This window comes from Hyla sarda, chromosome 6 (genome assembly GCF_029499605.1).
Source record: "Hyla sarda isolate aHylSar1 chromosome 6, aHylSar1.hap1, whole genome shotgun sequence".
Classification (NCBI taxonomy): domain Eukaryota; kingdom Metazoa; phylum Chordata; class Amphibia; order Anura; family Hylidae; genus Hyla; species Hyla sarda.
In genome coordinates, this window is record NC_079194.1 from 114,735,400 (window position 1) to 114,758,915 (window position 23,516).

The following is a 23,516-nucleotide window of genomic DNA, read 5'->3' on the forward strand; positions in this document are numbered from 1 at the left end:
AGGGAAGACCTTCGTCTCTCCACGCCAGCGCCTCAGGATTCTCAAGTGGGGACACTCCTCACACCTTGCAGGCCATGCTGGCATCAAAAAATCCATCCAGCTCATCTCTCGATTTTATTGGTGGCCTACCCTGGAAGCTGATGTTGTTGATTTCGTGCGGGCTTGTACAGTCTGTGCCCGGGACAAGACCCCTCGCCAGAAGCCTGCCGGTCTCCTCCATCCTTTGCCTGTTCCTGAACGACCATGGTCTCAGATTGGTATGGACTTTATTACTGACTTACCTTTATCCCATGGCAACACAGTTATTTGGGTGGTCGTTGATCGATTCTCCAAGATGGCACATTTTAACCCTCTTCCAGGTCTTCCTTCTGCGCCTCAGTTGGCGAAACAATTTTTTATACACATTTTTCGCCTTCACGGGCTGCCTACGCATATCGTCTCGGATAGAGGCGTTCAATTTGTGTCTAAATTCTGGAGGGCCCTCTGTAATCAACTCAAAATCAAATTAAACTTCTCGTCTTCTTATCATCCCCAATCCAATGGGCAAGTAGAAAGAATTAATCAGGTTCTGGGTGACTATTTGCGACATTTTGTTTCCTCCCGCCAGGATGACTGGGCAGATCTTCTACCATGGGCCGAATTCTCGTACAATTTCAGAGTCTCTGAATCTTCCGCTAAATCCCTATTCTTCGTGGTGTACGGCCGTCACCCTCTGCCCCCCCTTCCCACTTCCATGCCCTCTGGTTTGCCCGCTGTTGATGAGGTGACTCGGGACTTCTCCACCATATGGAAAGAGACTCAAAATTCTCTCTTACAGGCCTCATCCCGGATGAAAAAACATGCCGATAGGAAAAGAAGAATTCCCCCCATTTTTTCTCCCGGAGACAAAGTATGGCTCTCTGCCAAGTATGTCCGCTTTCGTGTCCCCAGTTATAAACTGGGACCACGTTATCTTGGTCCTTTCAAAATCAAGTGCCAAATCAACCCTGTCTCTTACAAACTCCTTCTTCCTCCTTCTCTCCTCTCTTTCTCCGTATTCCCAATGCTTTCCATGTCTCTCTCCTTAAACCACTCATCCTTAACCGTTTCTCTCCCAAAGTTGTTTCTCCCACTCCAGTTTCCGGGTCCTCTGACGTTTTTTCGGTGAAAGAAATTCTGGCATCCAAGACGGTCAGAAGTAAAAAAAATTTTGGGGTTGATTGGGAGAATTGCGGCCCAGAGGAGAGGTCATGGGAACCTGAGGACAACATCCTGGACAAGAATCTTATCCTCAAATTCTCAGGTTCCAAAAAGAGGGGGAGACCCAAGGGGGGGGTACTGTTACCCCGAGCGCTCCGGGGAGGAGCGGGGACCCAGAGCGCTCACAGCGTTCTCCTATTCGCAGCGCTCCTATTCGCAGCGCAGCGTTCTCCTATCCCCATCAAAAGGATACTGTTACGCCGAGCGCTCCGGGTCCCCGCTCCTCCCCGGAGCGCTCACAGCGTTCTCCTATTCGCAGCGCCCCGGTCAGACCTGCCGACCGGGTGCGCTGCGATAACGTTCCCAGCCGGGATGCGATTCGCGATGCGGGACGAGCCCGCTCGCGATGCGTATCCCGACTCGCTTACCAGACCCGTTCCCCGTCTGTGCTGTCCCGGCGCGCGCGGCCCCACTCCCTAGGGCGCGCGCGCGCCGGGTCTTTGCGATTTAAAGGGCCGGTGCGCCACTGATTGGCGCATGAGGTTTTAATCAGTACCTTCACCTGTGCACTTCCCTACTTATACCTCACTTCCCCTGCACTCCCTTGCCGGATCTTGTTGCCATTGTGCCAGTGAAAGCGTTTCCTTGTGTGTTCCTAGCCTGTGTTCCAGACCTCCTGCCGTTGCCCTACGATCCTTGCTGCCTGCCCTGACCTTCTGCTACGTCCGACCTTGCTCTTGCCTACTCCCTTGTACCGCGCTTATCTCAGCAGTCAGAGAGGTTGAGCCGTTGCCGGTGGATACGACCTGGTTGCTACCGCCGCTGCAAGACCATCCCGCTTTGCGGCGGGCTCTGGTGAATACCAGTAGCAACTTAGAACCGGTCCACTGACACGGTCCACGCCAATCCCTCTCTGGCACAGAGGATCCACCTCCAGCCAGCCGAATCGTGACAGATACGGGATAAAATATTAGATCTCGGGGATCCCGCCGCTGGGGACCCCTGCGATCTCTCCTGCAGCACCCCCTTTTTTCAGCTGCACAGAGCTAGGAATGCTCTGTGGCTGATGACGGGCAGTGCAGGGGACAGAGTATTGTGACGTCACGGCTTTGCCTCAATGCAAGTCTCTGATGGGAGCGTGGTGGGTGATCCTCGCTCTGTGCAGCTGAAAAACGGGGGTGCTGCAGGAGAGATCGCAGGGGTACCCAGCAGCAGGATCCCCGCGATCTAACATCTTATCCCCTATCCTTTTGATAGGGGATAAGATGTTTAATGTCGGAGTACCCCTTTAACCCCTTAAGGACCAAGGACGTACCGGTACATCATGAGTCCTTTTCCTTTCTATAACGCAGGGCCAGTCATAGCGGGTCAGGCCCGGCCTCTAACAACGGCCGGGACCCCTGGCTAATAGAGCGCAGCACTGATCACGGTGCCACTCGCTATTAACCCTTTAGACACGGCGTTCAAAGTTGAACACCGCGTCTAAAATGAAAGTAAAACAATGCTGGTTAGCTCAGGGGGCTGTTCGAGATGACCGCGGTGACACAGCGGTGTCCCTTACCTTGCCTCCTGGTGTCCAATTGCTGAATGACTGCTCCTGGTGTCCAATTGCTGAATGACTGCTCCCCCTATGGGAGCTATAACACTGCAAAAAAAAAGTGCAAAAAAAAAAAGTTAATAAAGGTCATTTAACCCCTTCCCTAATAAAAGTTTGAATCACCCCCCTTTTCCCATAAAAAAAAAAGTGTAAATAAAAATAAACATATGTGGTATCGCCGTGTGCGGAAATGTCCGAATTATAAAAATATATCATTAATTAAACTGCACGGTCAATGGCGTACGCGCCAAAAAATTCCAAAGTCAAAAATAGTGTATTTTTGGTCACTATTTATATCATGAAAACATTTATAAAAAGAGATCAAAAAGTTCGATCAATACAAATATGGTACTGCGAAAAACTTCAGATCACGGCGCAAAAAATGAGCCCTCATAAGTGGAAAAATATAAATAGTTATAAAAAAGTTATAAGGATCAGAAGATGACAATTTTAACCCCTTAAGGACCTGGCCATTTTACACCTTACAGACCAGAGCATTTTTTGAACATCTGACCACTGTCATTTTAAACATTAATAACTCTGGAATGCTTTTAGTTATCATTCTGATTCCGAGATTATTTTTTTCGTGACATATTCTACTTTAACATAGTGGTAAAATTTTATGGTAACTTGCATCCTTTCTTGGTGAAAAATCCCCAAATTTGATGAAAAAATTGAAAATTTTGCATTTTTCTAACTTTGAAGCTCTCTGCTTGTAAAGAAAATGGATATTCAAAAAAATTTTTTTTTTGGTTCACATATACAATATGTCTACTTTATGGTTGCATCATAAAATTGATGTGTTTTTACTTTTGGAAGACACCAGAGAGCTTCAAAGTTCAGTAGCAATTTTCCAAATTTTCACAAAATTTTCAAACTCAATATTTTTCAGGGACCAGTTCAGATTTGAAGTGGATTTGAAGGGTCTTCATATTAGAAATACCCCATAAATGACCCCATTATAAAAACTACACCCCCCAAAGTATTCAAAATGACATTCATTAAGTGTGTTAAGCCTTTAGGTGTTTCACAGGAATAGCAGCAAAGTGAAGGAGAAAATTCAAAATCTTCATTTTTTACACTCGCATGTTCTTGTAGACCGTATTTTTGAATTTTTGCAAGGGGTAAAAGGAGAAATTTTTTACTTGTATTTGTAGCCCAATTTCTCTCGAGTAAGCACATATCTCATATGTCTATGTAAAGTGTTCGGCGGGCGTAGTAGAGGGCTCAGAAGCGAAGGAGCGACAAGGGGATTTTGGAGAAAACATTTTTCTGAAATGGTTTTTGGGGGGCATGTCACCTTTAGGAAGCCCCTAGGGCACCAAAACAGCAAAAAAAAAAAAAAAAAACACATGGCATACCATTTTGGAAACTAGACCCCTTGAGGAACGTAACAAGGAATTAAGTGAGCCTTATACCCCACAGGTGTTTCATGACTTTTGCAAATGTAGAAAAAAATTTTTTTTATCTAAAATGCTTGTTTTCCCAAAAATGTTTTTAAAAAGGGTAATAGCAGAAAATACCCCCCGAAATTTGAAGCCCAATTTCTCCCGATTCAGAAAACACCCCATATGGGGGTAAAAAGTGCTCTGCTGGTGCACTACAGGTCTCAGAAGAGAAGGAGTCACATTTGACTTTTTTGAAGCAAATTTTGCTCTGGGGGCATGCCGCATTTAGGAAGCCCCTATGGTGCCAGGACAGCAAAAAAAAAAAAACACATGGCATACCATTTTGGAAACTAGACCCCTTGGGGAACGTAAAAAGGGGTAAAGTGAACCTTAATACCCCACAGGGGTTTCACGACTTTTGCATATGTAAAAAAACATTTTTTACCTAAAATGCTTGGTTTCCCAAAAAATTCACATTTTTACAAAGGCTTAAAGCAGAAAATACCCCCCAAAATTTCAAGCCCAATTTCTCCCGATTCAGAAAACACCCCATATGGGGGTGAAAAGTTCTTTGCTGGCGCACTACAGGTCTCAGAAGAGAAGGAGTCACATTTGGCTTTTTTGAAGCAAATTTTGCTCTGGGGGCATGCCGCATTTAGCAAGCCCCTATGGTGCCAGGACAGCAAACAAAACCCCACATGGCATAACATTTTGGAAACTAGACCCCTTGGGGAACGTAACAAGGGGTAAAGTGAACCTTAATACCCCACAGGGGTTTCACGACTTTGGCATATGTAAAAAAAAAAAATTACCTAAAATGCTTGGTTTCCCAAAAATGTTACATTTTTACAAAGGGTTAAAGCAGAAAATACCCCCCAAAATTCGAAGCCCAATTTCTCCCGATTGAGAAAACACCCCATATGGGGGTGAAAAGTGCTCTGCTGGCACACTACAGGTCTCAGAAGAAGAGTAGTCACATTTGGCTTTTTGGAAGCAAATTTTGCTCTGGGGGCATGTCGCATTTAGGAAGCCCCTATGGTGCCAGGACAGCAAAAAAAATCCCACATGGCATACCATTTTGGAAACTAGACCCCTTGGGGAACGTAACAAGGGGTAAAGTGAACCTTAATACCCCACAGGGGTTTCACGACTTTTGCATATGTAAAAAAAAAAAAATAATTTTTACCTAAAATGCTTTGTTTCCCCAAAATTTTACATTTTTACAAAGGGTTAAAGCAGAAATTACCCCCCAAAATTTGAAGCCCAATTTCTCCCAATTCAGAAAACACCCCATATGGGGGTGAAAAGTGCTCTGCTGGCGCACTACAGGTCTCAGAAGAGAAGGAGTCACATTTTGGCTGTTTGGAAGCAAATTTTGCTCTGGGGGCATGCCGCATTTAGGAAGCCCCTATGGTGCCAGGACAGCAAAGAAAAACCCACATGGCATACCATTTTGGAAACTAGACCCCTTGGGGAACGTAACAAGGGGTAAAGTGAACCTTAATACCCCACAGGGGTTTCATGACCTTTGCATATGTAAAAAAAAATTTTTTACCTAAAATGCTTGGTTTTCCAAAAATTTTACATTTTTACAAAGGGTTAAAGCAGAAATTACCCCCCAAAATTTGAAGCCCAATTTCTCCCGATTGAGAAAACACCCCATATGGGGGTGAAAAGTGCTCTGCTGGCACACTACAGGTCTCAGAAGAGAAGGAGTCACATTTTGGCTGTTTGGAAGCAAATTTTGCTCTGGGGGCATGCCGCAATTAGGAAGCCCCTATGGTGCCAGGACAGCAAAGAAAAACCCACATGGCATACCATTTTGGAAACTAGACCCCTTGGGGAACGTAACAAGGGGTAAAGTGAACCTTAATACCCCACAGGGGTTTCATGACCTTTGCATATGTAAAAAAAAATTTTTTACCTAAAATGCTTGGTTTTCCAAAAATTTTACATTTTTACAAAGGGTTAAAGCAGAAATTACCCCCCAAAATTTGAAGCCCAATTTCTCCCGATTGAGAAAACACCCCATATGGGGGTGAAAAGTGCTCTGCTGGCACACTACAGGTCTCAGAAGAGAAGGAGTCACATTTTGGCTGTTTGGAAGCAAATTTTGCTCTGGGGGCATGCCGCAATTAGGAAGCCCCTATGGTGCCAGGACAGCAAAGAAAAACCCACATGGCATACCATTTTGGAAACTAGACCCTTGGGGAACGTAACAGTGTTACAGTGAGTACTTACACCTCACAGGTTTTTTGAACAGTGGGACGTAAAAGTGAAAAATTAGATTTTTTTGCACTATATTGATAGTGTTACCCCAAATGTTTCATTTTCACATTGGGTAATAGGGCAAATGGCCCCCAAAATTTGTAGAACAAAAAAAATACCCCATATGTGGATGTAAATTGCTATGTGGACGCACTGCAATGCTCAGAATGGAAGGAGTGAAAATTTTGTTGAAATTGAAGTCGGGGGTCATGTGCATTTATAAAGCCCCCAACAGCAAAAAAAAAACACATTAGAAACTACACCCCTCAATGAACGTAACAAGGGGTACAGTGGGAAATAACACCTCACAGGTTTTTTGAAAAGTGGGCCATAAATTGAAACATTTTATTTTTTTACACTAAAATGCTGGGGTTACCAAATTTTTAACATTTTCACATGGGGTAATATGAGGAATTGGGTTACAAATTTTGGAGGGCTTTTTCCCCTGACAATAAAAATACATCCACATATGGGGTAACGTGCTGGAAGGGCGCACAACAAGGCTCAGAAGTCATAGAGATCAGTTTGTATTTGTGGCCTATGGCATATCAGTAGCTGACGGTTACATACTGTCAGGATCCGGATAGGTATGCAGCGAGGACACTGGTGGTGGATCCTCGGTGTCAGTGGGGTGATGACGTGGGCCGTACCAGGGGAACGGAGTCTAAGGGGTTACTGGTTTTCACCAGAGCCCGCCGCAAAGCTGGATGGACTTGCAGCGGCAGGTAACCCCCAGGTCATTCCACCCGATAGCGACTCAACCCCAGCTGACGGCTGAGACAGGCGCGGTACAAGGGACAAGGCAAGAGCAAGGTCGGACGTAGCAGAAGGTCAGGGCAGGCAGCAAGGATCGTAGTCAGGGGCAAAAGCAAAGGGTCTGGAACACTGGCTTGGAACATACACAAAATGCTTTCACTGGCACTAGGCAACAAGATCCAGGGATGACAGGAAGGGGAAGTGGGTTTTTATAAGGAGGGCACAGGTGCAGGTACTGACTGGGCCAGGCGCCAATCAATGGCGCACTGGCCCTTTAAATTTCAGAGAGCCGGCGCGCGCACGCCCTAGGAAGCCGGGACTGAGCAGATGGAGGACAGGGCAGGTGAGGAGATTGGGATGCGAGCCGGGGTAGCATCCCCGCCGGTGACACTAGTGCAGCGCTCCCGGTCAGCGGGTCTGACCGGGGCGCTGCACGGAGGTGAACGCCGCGAGCGGTCCGGGGAGGAGCAGGGACCCGGAGCGCTCGGCATAACAGTACCCCCCCCTTTGGTCTCCCCCTCTTTTTGGAGCCTAGGAACCTGTGAATGAGCTCCTTGTCGAGGGTATTATCCTCGGGTTCCCAAGACCTCTCTTCGGGGCCACAATTCTCCCAGTCTAAAATAATTTTTTTTTTACCTCTGACTACCTTGAAGGCGAGGATTTCCTTTACAGTGAAGACATCAGAGGAGCCAGAGACAGGAGCAGGAGCAGTGACCTTGGGGGGCAAGCGGTTAAGAACGAGAGGTTTGAGAAGGGAAACATGAAAGGAGTTAGGGATACGAAGAGAAGGAGGAAGATGAAGTTTGTAGGAGACAGGATTGATTTGACTCTTGATTTTAAATGGGCCAAGGTAACGTGGGCCCAGCTTGTAGCTGGGAACGCGAAAGCGGATATACTTGGCAGAGAGCCACACTTTGTCCCCAGGAGCGAAGACAGGAGGAGTTCTTCTCTTCTTATCAGCATGTCTCTTCATGCGAGACGAGGCCAGTTGGAGCGACTTTTGAGTCTCCTTCCAGATAACAGAGAAGTCCCAGGTAACTTCATCTACAGCAGGCAGTCCAGAAGAAGTGGGAATGGGGAGGGGGGGGGCAGAGGGTGACGGCCGTACACCACAAAGAACGGGGATTTGGCAGAGGATTCCAAATTTTTTAAATTGTACGAGAATTCAGCCCAGGGTAGAAGGTTGACCCAATCGTCTTGGCGGGAGGAGACAAAATGTCGCAAATAGTCACCAAGAATCTGGTTTACTCTCTCTACTTGTCCATTGGATTGGGGGTGATAGGAGGACGAGAAATTTAATTTGATTTTTAATTGGTTACAGAGAGCTCTCCAAAATTTCGACACAAATTGAACGCCTCTATCCGAGACGATATGCGTGGGAAGCCCGTGAAGGCGAAAAATATGCTGAAAAAATTGCTTCGCCAATTGTGGCGCAGAAGGAAGACCTGGAAGTGGAACGAAGTGTGCCATTTTGGAGAAACGATCAACGACCACACAGATGACGGTGTTGCCATGGGATACAGGCAGATCCGTAATAAAATCCATGGCAATTTGGGACCATGGCTGCTCGGGGACTGGTAAAGGAAGGAGGAGTCCAGCAGGCTTCTGGCGAGGGGTTTTATCCCGGGCGCAAATAGTACAGGCCCGAATGAAGTCAGTTACGTCACCCTCTAGCGTAGGCCACCAATACAAACGAGAAATAAGCTGGATGGACTTTTTAATGCCAGCATGGCCAGCAAGGTGAGAGGAATGTCCCCATTTGAGGATCTTGAGGCGCTGGCGTGGAGGAACAAAAGTCTTTCCAGGAGGAGTTTGTCCCAGAGAAGCTGGAGCAGAGGAAACCAGGCACTCAGGAGGTACGATATGCTGCAGAGGGGCTTCAGATTCGGTGGCATCAGAGGAACGTGAAAGGGCGTCAGCCCTGATGTTTTTGTCTGCAGGACGAAAGTGAATCTCGAAGTTAAAGCGGGCAAAAAACAACGACCATCTAGCCTGGCGAGGATTCAGACGCTGGGCAGACTGGAGGTACGAGAGATTCTTGTGGTCAGTGTAAATGACAATGGGGTGTTTGGAACCCTCCAATAGATGCCTCCATTCTTCGAGTGCTAACTTGATGGCTAGAAGTTCACGATCTCCAATGGAGTAATTTTTTTCTGGCGGAGAGTAAGTTTTAGAAAAGAAACCACAAGTAATGTTACGTCCGGTAGAGTTTTTTTGGAGAAGTACGGCTCCGGCTCCGACTGAGGAGGCGTCCACTTCCAGCAAGAAAGGTTTCGATGGATCAGGTCTGGACAGCACTGGAGCAGAAGCGAAGGCAGTTTTGAGACGATTGAAGGCCTCATCTGCTTGAGGAGGCCCTGACTTAGGGTTGGCATTCTTCCTGGTCAGGGCCACAATGGTGGAGAAATGGGGAATAAACTGTCGGTAGTAGTTGGCAAATCCCAGAAAGCGTTAGATAGCACGGAGTCCAGAAGGGCGTGGCCAATCTAAAACCGTTGACAGTTTGTCTGGGTCCATTTGAAGCCCTTGGCCAGAGACTAGGTAACCTAGGAAAGGAAGAGAATTGCATTCAAAGAGACACTTTTCCATTTTGGCATACAGGTGATTTTCACAAAGTCTCTGGAGCACTAGACGGACATGACGACAGTGTTCCTCCAGGCTAGAGGAGAAAATCAAGATGTCGTCCAGGTAAACCACAAAACAGGTATATAATAATTCCCGAAATATCTCGTTAACGAATTCCTGGAAGACTGCAGGGGCGTTGCAGAGCCCAAAGGGCATAACTAGATATTCAAAATGTCCGTCTCTGGTATTGAATGTGGTCTTCCATTCATCACCTTTCCTGATGCGAATGAGATTATATGCGCCTCTTAAGTCCAATTTAGTGAAAATATTGGCACCACGAAGACGGTCAAAGAGTTCAGAGATCAAAGGCAGGGGATAGCGGTTTTTGATGGTGATTTTATTTAAACCGCGGTAGTCAATGCATGGCCATAAGGAACCGTCTTTTTTAGAGACAAAGAAGAACCCCGCTCCAGCAGGGGATGAGGACTTCCGAATGAAACCTCTTTTTAGGTTCTCCTGGATATAGTCGGACATGGCTTGAGTCTCTGGGGCAGACAGAGGGTAGATCCTGCCCCGGGGTGGAGTGGTACCAGGAAGGAGGTCAATGGGGCAGTCATAAGGCCTATGAGGTGGTAAGATCACTGCTTGTTTTTTGCAGAACACATCAGCAAAGTGGGAAGACCCGGTATAGGTGGGGCCACAGGGGTTTGACAAGTAGGAGCAGACGTGAGGCATCGTTTGAGGCAAGATGGACCCCAACTTTGGATCTCCCCGGTGGTCCAGTCAAGGGTAGAAGAATGACGTTGGAGCCATGGCAGACCGAGGAGGATTTCAGAGGTGCTGTTGGGCAGGACAAGAAATTCAATTTTTTTGTGATGCAGTCCAATGCTCATAAGCAGGGGTTCTGTGCGGTAACGCACAGTGCAGTCCAATTTTTCTCCGTTGACAGAAGAAATGTAGAGCGGCTTGACGAGACTGGTCACTGGGATGCTGAGCCTATTAACAAAAGAGGCCAAAATAAAATTTCCTGCAGAACCGGAGTCCAAGAAGGCCACAGCAGAAAAGGAGGAGTTAGCAGGAGAAATCCGCACAGGCACAGTGAGACGTGGAGAAGCAGAATTCACACCTAGAGTCGTCTCACCTTTGTGAGGTAACGGAGTGCGTCTCTCCTGACGCGGAGGGCGGATAGGACAGTCTTTTAGGAAGTGTTCAGTACTAGCACAGTACAGGCATAGATTCTCATTACGGCGGCGAGTCCTCTCTTGTAGGGTCAGGCGGGACCGATCCACTTGCTTAGCCTCCTCAGCAGAAGGCACTGGAACAGATTGCAGTGGACTTGGGAAGAGAGGAGCCGGGGAGAGAAATCCCGGTGCCTGGTGCGGACAAGATCCTTTTCCTGTCGGAGCTCCTGGCGTCTTTCAGAGAAACGCATGTCGATGCGGGTGGCCAAATGGATAAGTTCAGAGAATTTAGCAGGAATTTCTCGTGCGGCCAGTACATCTTTGATGTTGCTGGATAAGCCTTTCTTGAAGGTCGCGCAGAGGGCCTCATTGTTCCAGGATAGTTCTGAGGCGAGGGTACGAAACTGGATGGTGTATTCGCCTACGGAAGAACTCCCTTGGACTAGGTTCAGCAAAGCAGTCTCGGCAGAGGAGGCCCGGGCTGGCTCCTCAAAGACACTACGAACTTCAGCGAAGAAGGACTGGATAGTAGCAGTAACAGGATCATTGCGGTCCCAGAGCGGTGTGGCCCATGACAAGGCCTTTCCAGACAGGAGACTGACCACGAAAGCCACCTTAGACCATTCAGTGGGGAATTGGTCCGACATCATCTCTAAGTGTAGGGAACACTGGGATAGGAAACCACGGCACTGTTTAGAGTCCCCATCAAACTTGTCCGGTAGAGACAGGCGGAGGCTGGGAGCGGCCACTCGCTGCGAAGGAGGTGCAGGAGCTGGCGGAGGAGATGATTGCTAAAGCTGTGGCAGAAGTTGTTGCAGTATGACGGTCAGTTGGGTCAGCTGCTGTCCTTGTTGCGCGATCTGTTGGGATTGCTGGGCGACCACCGTGGTAAGGTCAGCGACAACAGGCAGCGGGACCTCAGCGGGATCCATGGCCGGATCTACTGTTAGGATCCGGATAGGTATGCAGCGAGGACACTGGTGGTGGATCCTTTGTGTCAGTGGGGTGATGACGTGGGCCGTACCAGGGGAACAGAATCTAAGGGTTTACTGGTTTTCACCAAAGCCCGCCGCAAAGCAGGATGGACTTGCAGGTAACCCCTAGGTCATTCCACCCGATAGCGACTCAACCCCAGCTGACGGCTGAGACAGGCGCGGTACAAGGGACAAGGCAAGAGCAAGGTCGGACGTAGCAGAAGGTCAGGGCAGGCAGCAAGGATCGTAGTCAGGGGCAACAGCAGAGGGTCTGGAACACTGGCTTCGAACATACACAAAACGCTTTCACTGGCACTAGGCAACACGATCCGGCGATGACAGGAAGGGGAAGTGGGTTTTTATAAGGAGGGCACAGGTGCAGGTACTGATTGGGCCAGGCGCCAATCAATGGCTCACTGGCCCTTTAAATCTCCTAGATTCTGCTGTATACTCATATCATGCCTATATCTGATATTCGGTTTATGAACTGTTTGTTAATTCACTATATTCTGCTCTGTTTGTGAGTTAATATTCTGCCCTGTTAGTATTTGTATTCTGTCTGGTATATCTGGTTGTTTAGTAGTTTTCTGTTTCTGTTCTGGTCTGTGACCATCGCCCACTTGTTGATCCATCGTTTGGGATGGATGGGCAAGTAGGCAGGGAGAGATGTTTTAGTGTCAGTTTAGGGCTCACTCTCCCTGTGCCCCCAGTCGGTCATGACAATAGCTTTATGAATTGTTAACATGTGATTACCAGTGTCATGTGATTGTAACAAAGTGAGGTATCAGTGACAATGTGAACTTAGGGTGACCTATTGGACACCTCAGAGCAGTGTTTCCCAACTAGTGTTGCTCGCGAAAATTCGCAATGTGAATTTTATTCACGAATATCGCATATTCGCGAATTCGCGAATATTCGCGAATATAGCACTATATATTCGTAATTACGCGAAAATTCTTTTTTTTTTGTTTTTGTTTTTCACAGTACACATCACAGTGATCATCCCTCTCTGCTTTCAGCTTGTGTGGTGTAAAGAAGGCTCTAATACTACTGTGTGAGACTGGCGTGCAAATTTTTGTATATGCTAATTTTCGCATACACAAATTTTCGCATATGCGAAAATAAAACAAGAATATTACGAATATGCAAATTTAGCGAATATATGACTAATATTCGTCCATATATTCGCGAATTCTAATATGGCCTATGCCGCTCAACACTATTCCCAACCTTTTTTGGCCCAGGGCACCCCTCAGAATTTTTTTTTTCTGGAGGGCACCCCTAACCAAAAGATCATGGAAAATGCCTCAAAAAAAGCCAATTTAAGTAGTATACAGCTAATTTAAGCAGTATGCAGTACAGCTATATTATGAGTAGGATTGTAGCACTTAAAATGAGAAAAAACGCTTACCTTTGTAAGGGTCAAATATTTCTGTCACGAAAATAGTTTCTTCCAAAGACTTCCTGACAGATGGCAGGATATTCTGTCAGGATTGAAAAAAATAACATTAGTTTTTACATCATAGAATTTAATGCACACACCTCAGTTCAATATTCAACATTTTTCACCCTTACTAAATAGTCTACAATGCACAAAGAGCAGATAAATGCCACCAGTGCACAGTACCCCCCTCTATCACTGTCAACTACGAAGCATCTGTATTGTTTTATCAAATGGGGAAAAAATTTACCTGGTTAGTGTGAAATCTGGACTTGCTTCTGCTTGCACAGAATGTGAATTTGGGGCCTAATTCTTGACAAACACACCCGCATTTCTTCCTCAACAGAGAGCAGACAGTTCCTCTGCTTACTCTTAATGTTTGTTAGACATGAGAATGCTTGCTCACACAAATATGATGTTGTTGAGAATTGAACAAGGATGTCTACAGCCCATTGAGATATTGTGGGAAAATTATTTTTGAATCCAAAGCCAGAAAATGTCGGTATTGACCTCATTAAATTTGATTTTCAGTGTTCTATCACACCTCAGTTCATTCATCTGCTCTTCTTCCTGAAGGTTAAACTGTGCAGTGGACAAATCTGCAGAAAGGGGATTTCTAATCCAGTCATATGACTCGGAAGATAATTAATTAAAATAATGCTCAAGGTTCTCTGACAAGGATTTTAAATTACTGATTGCTAATTCAATAACTCCTTAATTATGCTGACTGTCACTAACAACTTCATTTAAAAGAGGAAACATCTCAGTATTTCCTGAAGAGAGGTGTCTTTCCCAAATTTTAAATTTATACCTGAAAAGCCAGAAGTTTGTCTGTGACGGTGAGCATCATTTCTTTTGGCCCCATGCATGCTGGTGTTTAACCCGTTCAGGACCCATGACGTAACGTTACGTCCCGACACCCTGGGTCTTAAGGACCCATGACGTACAGTTACGTCATGGGCAGTTCCTGTCCCCGCCGTGCGCCGGGCGGAGATCGGGTCGGGATGCCTGCTGAAATCGTTCAGCAGGCATCCCGTGCAAATGCCCAGAGGGGGTCATTAGACCCCCCGATGACGGCGATCGCAGCAAATCGCATGTGAATTCACACATGCGGTTTGTGGCTATTCTGGCGATGCGGGTCACGTGTGACCCGCTGACGCGGAGATACAAGGTGATCGGGGGTGTATGATACACCCCCTATAACCCACTGTATCTATGGGGAGGTGGCGATTTCGTCACCCCCCCCCCCCCCCAGGATCGCTGCTATTGGCTGGACGATCGTCTAGCCAATAGCAGCCGGCAGGGGAGGGGTTAACAGCATCTTCCCGCAGCTCCCGCCGCTGGCTGAGTTCAGTCAGTGGTCAGAGCTCATGGAGGAAGACCGGGACCCCCCTTCTGCCGAGATCAGAGCCCCCACAGAAGAAAAGAAGCCCCCATAGATCAGGGAAAGAATACAATCCAGGGAAAGGTAGGGTAAAAAGTAAAAAAAAAGTAAAACATTTCCCCCTCCTAATAGGTCCGCAAGGGTCTTCTGCAGTTTTTCAGTGTGACCCAGGGCGCTGCATTAGCTCCCCCCCCCATTTTTTTTTTTTTGGCTGCAGCATTTTTTTCCCCCCATATAACGGTGTGTGATTTCTAATCACACACCGTTATACATAGTTACACCAAGCACACACACAGTGCATTTGAGGCAACAGGTTACGGACGGCCACACACATCACATTCCCAGAATGATGATTCAGAGCATAGGGTTTGGGATGGGCATATTTTTTAGTTTTGGCTATGCTCTGGATCATCATTCTATTTTAGTTATTTAGTGTACCCCAGTTATTTACCCCATGTAATGCCCCTTGAGGAGGGGTCCCACTGTTCTGGCTCCATAGGAGAAATACACAGCTCAAGGACCCTGACTGATCTTCCGGCACCTCTGAGACCGATGTGCATGCTGTTTACGCCCAGACATGAAGTATGTCCTTACTCCAAAAAAATTTACTTACAAATTTACAATGACATTTTCTCCTTCTACCACTTGTGAAAATGAAAAATTTGGGGTAACCCCAGCATTTTAGTGTAAAAAAATCAAATTTTTCCTTTTCACATCCCACTTAATGAACATTTATCAAACACCTGTGCGGGGTTAAGGCTCACTGTACCCCTTGTTACGTTCCTTGCGGGGTGTAGTTTCCAAAATAGTATGCCATGTGGGTTTTTTTTTGCTGTCCTGGCACCATAGGGGCTTCCTAAATGCGACATGCCCCCCCCCCCCCCCCATTTCAGCAAAATTAGCAAATGTGACTCCTTCTCTTCTAAACATTGTAGTGCGCCTGCAGTGCACTTGACGTCCACATATGGGGTGTTTCCATACTCAGAAGAGATGGGGTTACAAATTTTGGGGGGCATTTTCTCCTATTACCCCTTGCAAAAATTGAAAATTTGGGGGAAAACTAGCATTTTAGTGAAAAAAAGAAAAAATAATTTACACATCCAACTTTTAACGAAAAGTCGTCAAACACCTGTGGGGTGTTAAGGCTCACTGTACCCCTTGTTACGTTCCTTGAGGGGTGTAGTTTCCAAAATAGTATTCCATGTGTTTTTTTTTGCTGTCCTGGCACTATAGGGGCTTCCTAAATGGGACATGCCCCCCAAAAACCATTTCAGGAAAAATTGCTTTGCAAAAGCCAGATGTGACTCCTTCTCTTCTGAGCATTGTAGTGCGCCCGCAGTGCACTTGACGTCCACATATGGGGTGTTTCCATACTCAGAAGAGATGGGGTTACAAATTTTGGGGGGCATTTTCCCCTATTACCCCTTGCAAAAATTGAAAATTTGGGGGAAAACTAGCATTTAAGTGAAAAAAAAGAAAAAATAATTTACACATCCAACTTTTAACGAAAAGTCATCAAACACCTGTGGGGTGTTAAGGCTCACTGTACCCCTTGTTACATTCCTTGAGGGGTGTAGTTTCCAAAATAGTATGTCATGTGTTTTTTTTTGCTGTCCTGGCACCATAGGGGCTTCCTAAATGCGACATGCCCCCCAAAAACCATTTCAGAAAAACTCACTCTCCAAAATCCCACTGTTGCTCCTTCCATTCTGAGCCCTCTAGTGCACCCACCAAACACTTGACATACACATATGAGGTATTTCCTTACTCGAGAGAAATTGAGTTACACATTTTAGGAAGATTTCTCTCCTTTTACCCCTAGTAAAAATTCAAAAACAGGGTCTACAAGAACACGCTAGTGTAAAAAATGAAGATTTTGAATTTTCTCCTTCAATTTGCTGCTATTCCTGTGAAACACCCAAATGGTTAACAAACCATTTGAATGTCATTTTGAATACCCTGAAAAATTTCGATTTTGAAAATTTTGTGAAAAATTGGAAAATTGCTGCTATAATTTGAAGCCCTCTGGTGTCTTCCAAAAGTAAAAACATTTCAACTTTATGATGCAATCATAAAGTAGACATGTTGTATATGTGAATCATTATATAATTTATTTGAAATATTCATTTTCCTTATAAGCAGAGAGCTTCAAAGTTAAAAAAATGCAAAATTTTCAAATTTTTCATTAAATTTTGGAAATTTTCACCAAGAAACGATGCAAGAATTGACAAAATTTTACCACTAACATAAAGTAGAATATGTCACGAAAAAACAATCTCGGAATCAGAATGAAAGGTAAAAGCATCCCAGAGTTATTAATGCTTACAGTGAAAGTGGTCAAAAAATGGCCGGGTCCTACAGTGAAAATTGGCCGGGTCCTTAAGGGGTTAATTTGTTGAGATGTTGGTATTTACCAGCCAGGTATGCCAATTTCTGCACAAATTCATTATAATCCAAGAGGATGTCAAATCTCCCTTTATTGCTGTTCCTAAAGAATGTAAGCAACTCGTTTCTAAGTTCAAATACTCTTGTCAGATCTTTTCCTCCTGAATGCCATGTGACATCAGTATGCTGAAGGGTAACATGGTCTTTCTTCATATTCTCAAACAGCGAAAATAATCGTGACTGAAGGTGACGTCTCTTGATGAAGTTGACCATATCCACAGTGGCATCAAGAACTTATTTTAAGGCCGGTGGAATTGTTTTCCCTACAAGAACTTCACGGTGGAGGAAGCAATGGGTGGTGATAATTTTTGGATTTTTATCTTTGACAAGTGTGACAAAACCTTTAATAGACCTAACCATTGAGGGAGCACCATCTGTGCAAATTCCAACACATGTATTCCAGGATAGCTTACAAGATTCTAAATAGGAAGATAAAATATTGAATATGTCTATGCCTCTTGTTGTTTCTGGTAGCTGTTTACAGCAGCAGAAATCTTCAATTATTTCACCATCATTGACAAAACACACAAAGGCCAGCAAGTCTGTTGACTCATCAACTTGAAGGCAAACATACTTTTTGGACATGACATTTTCTATATCATTTGACATGCCAAGTACTCTCCTACTAATAGTATTGTCTGAAAGAGGGACTTTGTCAACTTCCATTTCTGCTTGCCTTCCCAGTATGGTTCTCACAATCATTTTGCAAGCAGGCAGTATTAAACTTTTGGCAATTGTGTGACTTTCTTTTTTTTTTGGCAACTAGCTCTGCTACCAAATAACTCTCCTCTTGAGCCTTTTCACTGTTACTGTCCTTTCAAAAGTCTGACGCTGTCTTTTCTGTTAAGCCAAAAGTCTTTCAAAATAAACTACAGATTTGCCAGCCAAATGACCATGATTTGTTTGAATGTGGCGTTTAAGTTTGGATGGGACCATCCCTTCATTAGATTTTTTTGCCATAAACCAAATACATCAGAATGGTACAGGCTTTATCACAAGTAGCCACAAATCCCATAGCTAAATAACTCTCACTGTATAATCATGTTTTCTTTTTCTCACTCATATCTATACTTCTTCCTGATTGATTTTGTTCAGTACTTGGCCTTGTGTCAATTCTTTCTGTTCTTTGCAGTGTCAATTCTTCCTGTACTTGGCCCTGCATCAATTCTTTCTGTACTTGGCCCTGCGTCCATTCTCTCTGTAGTTGGCCCTGCGTCCATTCTCTCTGTAGTTGGCCCTGCATCCATTCTCTCTGTACTTGGCCCTGCATCCATTCTCCCTGTAGTTGGCCCTGCGTCAATTATTTCTGTACTTGGCCCTGCGTCCATTCTCTCTGTAGTTGGCCCTGCGCCCATTCTCTCTGTACTTGGCCCTGCTTCATCATCACTTTTGTCTTTTGTACCCTGCTTTCTTTTCAAGTACCTCAACATTGTAGCTTCCAGAACTAACTCTCTTGCCTAAAAAAAGAAAGAGTCAAACCTCAATTTGTGGCCTTCCACAAGATAGCCCCAGATGCATCAATTCTTTCAATGATGGATCGATCGCAGTTACATAGTGATAGTGGCCCACCTTCCGCTCCTCCTGGATCTCTGTACCTCAAGTGTAAACATTGTGTAAATGTGGTGTTTCAATTTGATACGGTACCTACCAACACTTTTGATTTCAGTTTTGAAAAATCCCAAAATATTTACTAAGGTTTTCACAGAAAATGTGGTGAATTTGAGCTGAGGAAAACCCAACAGATCAGACCATGAGTAAAAATAGCAAAGCGTAGGCAAAAGTGCAAAATGTAGGGAAACCTTAGTAAATACCTTGGGAAAATACCGGAAATCAAAACCCACAAAGAAAACTCCACTCCACTCTTAGTAAATAAACCCCATTATCTTTATTCTATAGGTCCATAAGATTACAAGGATACCCAATTTATATAGGTTTTGTTTTATTTTGCTAGTGAAAAAAAAAAAACTTTAGTAGGCTTATAACTTTTACATTTTTCTGTATACAAGGCTATATTGTTACGCCGAGCGCTCCGGGTCCCCGCTCCTCCCCGGAGCGCTCGCTTCACTCTCTCCGCTGCAGCGCTCCGGTCACGTCCTCTGACCCGGGGCGCTGCGATCCCGCTGCCAGCCGGGATGCGATTCGCGATGCGGGTAGCGCCCGCTCGCGATGCGCACCCCGGCTCCCCTACCTGACTCGCTCCCCGTCTGTTCTGTCCCGGCGCGCGCGGCCCCGCTCCCTAGGGCGCGCGCGCGCCGGGTCTCTGCGATTTAAAGGGCCACTGCGCCGCTGATTGGCGCAGTGGTTCCAATTAGGGTAATCACCTGTGCACTTCCCTATATTACCTCACTTCCCTTGCACTCCCTTGCCGGATCTTGTTGCCTTAGTGCCAGTGAAAGCGTTCCTTGTGTGTTCCTTGCCTGTGTTTCCAGACCTTCTGCCGTTGCCCCTGACTACGATCCTTGCTGCCTGCCCCGACCTTCTGCTACGTCCGACCTTGCTTCTGCCTACTCCCTTGTACCGCGCCTATCTTCAGCAGCCAGAGAGGTGAGCCGTTGCTAGTGGATACGACCTGGTCACTACCGCCGCAGCAAGACCATCCCGCTTTGCGGCGGGCTCTGGTGAAGACCAGTAGTGGCTTAGAACCGGTCCACTAGCACGGTCCACGCCAATCCCTCTCTGGCACAGAGGATCCACTACCTGCCAGCCGGCATCGTGACAGTAGATCCGGCCATGGATCCCGCTGAAGTTCCTCTGCCAGTTGTCGCTGACCTCACCACGGTGGTCGCCCAGCAGTCACAACAGATAGCGCAACAAGGCCAACAGCTGTCTCAACTGACCGTTATGCTACAACAGTTACTACCACAGCTTCAGCAGTCATCTCCGCCGCCAGCTCCTGCACCTCCTCCGCAGCGAGTGGCCGCTCCTGGGCTACGCCTATCCTTGCCGGATAAATTTGATGGGGACTCTAAGTTTTGCCGTGGCTTTCTTTCCCAATGTTCCCTGCATCTGGAGATGATGTCGGACCTGTTTCCCACTGAAAGGTCTAAGGTGGCTTTCGTAGTCAGCCTTCTGTCCGGAAAAGCCCTGTCATGGGCCACACCGCTCTGGGACCGCAATGACCCCGTCACTGCCTCTGTACACTCCTTCTTCTCGGAAATCCGAAGTGTCTTTGAGGAACCTGCCCGAGCCTCTTCTGCTGAGACTGCCCTGTTGAACCTGGTCCAGGGTAATTCTTCCGTTGGCGAGTATGCCGTACAATTCCGTACTCTTGCTTCAGAATTGTCCTGGAATAATGAGGCCCTCTGCGCGACCTTCAAAAAAGGCCTATCCAGCAACATTAAAGATGTTCTGGCCGCACGAGAAATTCCTGCTAATCTACATGAACTTATTCACCTAGCCACTCGCATTGACATGCGTTTTTCCGAAAGGCGTCAGGAACTCCGCCAAGATATGGACTCTGTTCGCACGAGGCGTTTCTCCTCCTCGGCTCCTCTCTCCTCTGGTCCCCTGCAATCTGTTCTTGTGCCTTCCGCCGTGGAGGCTATGCAGGTCGACCGGTCTCGCCTGACACCTCAAGAGAGGACACGACGCCGTATGGAGAACCTCTGCCTGTACTGTGCTAGTACCGAACACTTCCTGAGGGATTGTCCTATCCGTCCTCCCCGCCTGGAAAGACGTACGCTGACTCCGCACAAAGGTGAGACAGTCCTTGATGTCTACTCTGCTTCTCCACGTCTTACAGTGCCTGTGCGGATGTCTGCCTCTGCCTTCTCCTTCCCTGCTGTGGCCTTCTTGGACTCTGGATCTGCAGGAAATTTTATTTTGGCCTCTTTCGTCAACAGGTTCAACATCCCGGTGACCAGTCTCGCCAGACCCCTCTACATCAATTGTGTAAATAATGAAAGATTGGACTGTACCATACGTTTCCGCACGGAGCCCCTTCTTATGAGCATCGGATCTCATCATGAGAGGATTGAACTTTTGGTCCTCCCCAATTGCACCTCAGAAATTCTCCTTGGACTTCCCTGGCTTCAACTTCATTCCCCAACCCTGGATTGGTCCACTGGGGAGATCAAGAGTTGGGGGTCCTCTTGTTCCAAGAACTGTCTAAAACCGGTTCCCAGTAACCCTTGCCGTAACTCTGTGGTTCCTCCAGTAACCGGTCTCCCTAAGGCCTATATGGACTTCGCGGATGTTTTCTGCAAAAAACAAGCTGAGACTCTACCTCCTCACAGGCCTTATGATTACCCTATCGACCTCCTCCCGGGTACTACTCCACCCCGGGGCAGAATTTATCCTCTCTCTGCCCCAGAGACTCTTGCCATGTCCGAATACGTCCAGGAGAATCTAAAAAAGGGATTTATCCGTAAATCCTCCTCTCCTGCCGGAGCCGGATTTTTCTTTGTGTCCAAAAAAGATGGCTCCCTACGTCCTTGCATTGACTACCGCGGTCTTAATAAAATCACGGTTAAGAACCGCTACCCCTTACCCCTCATCTCTGAACTCTTTGATCGCCTCCAAGGTGCCCACATCTTCACTAAATTGGACTTAAGAGGCGCCTATAACCTCATCCGCATCAGAGAGGGGGACGAGTGGAAAACGGCATTTAACACCAGAGATGGACACTTTGAGTATCTGGTCATGCCCTTTGGACTGTGCAATGCCCCTGCCGTCTTCCAAGACTTTGTCAATGAAATTTTTCGTGATCTGTTATACTCCTGTGTTGTTGTATATCTGGACGATATCCTAATTTTTTCTGCCAATCTAGAAGAACACCGCCAGCATGTCCGTATGGTTCTTCAGAGACTTCGTGACAACCAACTCTATGCCAAAATTGAGAAATGTCTGTTTGAATGCCAATCTCTTCCTTTTCTAGGATATTTGGTCTCTGGCCAGGGACTACAGATGGATCCAGACAAACTCTCTGCCGTCTTAGATTGGCCACGCCCCTCCGGACTCCGTGCTATCCAACGCTATTTGGGGTTCGCCAATTATTACAGGCAATTTATTCCACATTTTTCTACCATTGTGGCTCCTATCGTGGCTTTAACCAAAAAAAATGCTGATCCCAAGTCCTGGCCTCCTCAAGCAGAAGACGCCTTTAAACGACTCAAGTCTGCCTTTTCTTCGGCTCCCGTGCTCTCCAGACCTGACCCTTCCAAACCCTTCCTATTGGAGGTTGATGCCTCCTCAGTGGGAGCTGGAGCTGTTCTTCTACAAAAAAATTCTTCCGGGCATGCTGTCACTTGTGGTTTTTTCTCTAGGACCTTCTCTCCAGCGGAGAGGAACTACTCCATCGGGGATCGAGAGCTTCTAGCCATTAAATTAGCACTTGAGGAATGGAGGCATCTGCTGGAGGGATCAAGATTTCCTGTTATTATCTACACCGACCACAAGAACCTCTCCTACCTCCAGTCTGCCCAACGGCTGAATCCTCGCCAGGCCCGGTGGTCTCTGTTCTTTGCCCGATTTAATTTTGAGATTCACTTTCGTCCTGCCAATAAGAACATTAGGGCCGATGCTCTCTCTCGTTCCTCGGATGCCTCAGAAGTTGATCTCCCTCCGCAACACATCATTCCACCTGACTGCCTGATCTCCACTTCTCCTGCCTCCATCAGGCAGACTCCTCCAGGAAAGACCTTTGTTTCTCCACGCCAACGCCTCGGAATCCTCAAATGGGGTCACTCCTCCCATCTCGCAGGTCATGCGGGCATCAAGAAATCTGTGCAACTCATCTCCCGCTTCTATTGGTGGCCGACTCTGGAGACGGATGTTGGGGACTTTGTGCGAGCCTGCACTATCTGTGCCCGGGATAAGACTCCTCGCCAGAAGCCCGCTGGTTTTCTTCATCCTCTGCCTGTCCCCGAACAGCCTTGGTCTCTGATTGGTATGGATTTTATTACTGATTTACCCCCTTCCCGTGGCAACACTGTTATTTGGGTGGTCGTTGATCGATTCTCCAAAATGGCACATTTCATCCCTCTTCCTGGTCTTCCTTCTGCGCCTCAGTTGGCTAAACAATTTTTTGTACACATTTTTCGTCTTCACGGGTTGCCTACGCAGATTGTCTCGGATAGAGGGGTCCAATTCGTGTCTAAATTCTGGAGGGCTCTCTGTAAACAACTCAAGATTAAATTAAATTTTTCCTCTGCATATCATCCCCAGTCCAATGGACAAGTAGAAAGAATTAACCAGATCTTGGGTGATTATTTGCGACATTTTGTTTCCTCCCGCCAGGATGACTGGGCAGATCTCCTTCCATGGGCCGAATTCTCGTATAACTTCAGGGTCTCTGAATCTTCCTCCAAATCCCCATTTTTCGTGGTGTACGGCCGTCA

The 23,516-nt window shown here is 46.6% G+C and overlaps 1 long non-coding RNA gene across 2 annotated transcripts in view; it reads right to left on the minus strand.

The window, feature by feature from the left end:
- Window positions 1-23,516, minus strand: part of LOC130275995 (uncharacterized) — a 58,689-nt gene that overhangs the window by 25,690 nt on the left and 9,483 nt on the right. For both annotated transcript variants that reach the window (XR_008844978.1, XR_008844979.1), the window contains exon 2: window positions 13,320-13,392. This is a non-coding gene — a long non-coding RNA (uncharacterized LOC130275995). The remainder of the gene's footprint in view (window positions 1-13,319; window positions 13,393-23,516) is intronic.